Source organism: Penaeus chinensis, chromosome 25 (genome assembly GCF_019202785.1).
Source record: "Penaeus chinensis breed Huanghai No. 1 chromosome 25, ASM1920278v2, whole genome shotgun sequence".
NCBI classification, from domain to species: Eukaryota; Metazoa; Arthropoda; class Malacostraca; order Decapoda; family Penaeidae; genus Penaeus; species Penaeus chinensis.
Window position 1 is genome coordinate 2,782,126 of NC_061843.1, and position 2,500 is coordinate 2,784,625.

Here is a 2,500-nt window from a genome sequence, read left to right on the forward strand (position 1 = left end):
AAAATAAAACAGACAGCCAAACAAACAGACAGACAAAAAAGCAACCAAACCAACACACAAACTCGCAAACACACGCACACTTCCAGAAATAAAAAACAGACCCCAGTCTCCAGTAAAAGAGAGGAAGGCAGCAGGGAACTGAAAAAGTGTGTCAAGGAACATGAAGAGGTTGCTAGCCGAGAGTCGAGAGGATGAGGAAGGGAAAGGTCTTAGTCTTGGAAGAGGAGGAGATAGAGGAGGCTATTTCTGGCAAAGAGGAAATAACCTAATGATCGCGACTGACGGATGCTGTCTGATGTAAGCCTTTATTCCTTGTGTAGGTTTTGGAATGTCAGTTATTGGGTGTATGTCTGGGTTAGTTTATTGAAGGAGGGGAAGCGACAAAGTGAGAGAGATGGAAGGAGAGAAAAGAAATAAGGGGATTAATATCATAGTGATGATAATCATTAATTGTAAAAGTTACTATAATAATAATGATAATGACAATAATGATGACAATATTTATGAAGGTAATAATAATAATGATAATCATCATCATCATCATCATCATCATTAAATTATCATTACTGTTATTATTATTATTATTATCATTATTACTATTATTATCAATATTATTATTATCATTATTGGCATCATTATTATTATTATTATTGTTATTATTATTATTATCATTAACATTATTTTTATTATTATTATTATTATTATTATTATTATTATTATTATTGTTATCATCATTATTATTATTATTACTATTATTATTATTATCATTATTGTCATCATCATCATTTTTTGTTAGTATTATTAATATTATCATCATTGTTGTTGCTGTTAATATTTATTTTTCTTATTATGATTATTATTATCACTATTATCATTAATAATAATGTTATTATTATTATTATAATTATTATTATTATCATTATTATCATCATCATCATTATTATTATTAGTAGTAGTAGTAGTAGTAGTAGTAGTAGTAGTATTACTATCATTATCATTATTATTATTATTATTATTATTATTATTATTATCATTTTTCTTGTTGTTGTTCCTAATTTTCATGTTCTTCTTATTACTATTATCATAATCATTAATGCTATTGTTATTATTGTTAGCATCTTCTTTACTATTATTATTATCATCATTATTGTTACGATACTTATTATTGGTATCATTTATTACATTTGGTATTATTATTATAGCTATTATTTTTACTGTTATTATCATTGTTATTAATATTATCATCACGATTATTATTACTATCATTATTACTATTATTACTATTATTATTATTATTATCTTTATTATTATTATCATTGTTATTGTTATGATTATTATTATCATCATTTTTATTATCATTGTTACTATTATTATCATTATCATTATCATTATCATTATCATTAACATTGTTATTATTATTATTATTATTATTATTATTATTATTATTACCATCATCATCATTTTTATCAGTATTATTAACATCATCATAATCTTTTATCAGTATTATTAACACCATCTGAAAGAAATGAGATATATTCAGAGACAGACAGACAGAGTAAAAGGAAAAGATAAAAAAAGAAAGAAAAAAAAAGAGAGAAAGAAAAGAAAATGGAGAGAAGGAAAGAAGGCGAGAGGGGGAGAGGGGGAGACAGAAAGAGGCAGAGAGGTAGAGAGGGAGAGAGGGAGAGACGGAGATAGGGAGAGAGGGAGAGAGAGAGAGAGAGAGGGAGAGAGAGAGAGAGAGAGAGAGAGAGAGAGAGAGAGGAGAGAGAGAGAGAGAGAGAGAGAGAGAGAGAAAGGAGAGAAAAGAGAGAGAGAGAGAGAGAGAGAGAGAGAGAAAGGAGAGAAAAGAGAGAGAGAGAAAAGAGAGAGAAGAGAGAGAAGAGAGATAAGAGAGATAAGAGAGAGAAGAGAGAGAAGAGAGAGAAGAGGGAGAAGAGAGAGAAGAGAGAGAGAGAGAGAGAGAGAGAGAGAGAGAGAGAGAGAGAGAGAGAGAGAGAGAGAGAGAGACAGAGAGAGAGAGAGAGAGACAGAGAGACAGAGAAAAAACGCCCGACAACAGAAGTCTATGACAGGAAAACGAGAGAAATAGAACAGTTAAGGGAACTTAGTGAGAAGGAAGTGGAAAATGTTGCTATTGTGTGTATGTGGAGTAGAAAGAGTATTGTGTAACTGTGGTAGGAAAGGGATACGTGATATAGTGTGATTGAGTAAGTATGTTACTATTCATGTGGTCTTCGTATTTGTTCTTGTTCTTGTTCTTCGTCCTTTGTTTTCATTTCTTCTTTTCTCTCTTTTTTTTCTCTCTTTTTCCTCTGCTTCTTTTTCTCTCTTTTTTTTCTTCTTCTTCGTATACTTCATTTTTCGATTATTTTTCTCCTTTTCTTCTTTTTTTCTTCTTCCTCTTCTCTCTTCCTCGTTTTCTTCTTTTTTCTCTTCCACTTCTTTTTCCTCTACTTCTCCATCTTTCTTTTCCTCATCTGTTTTTTCCCCCTCGTCT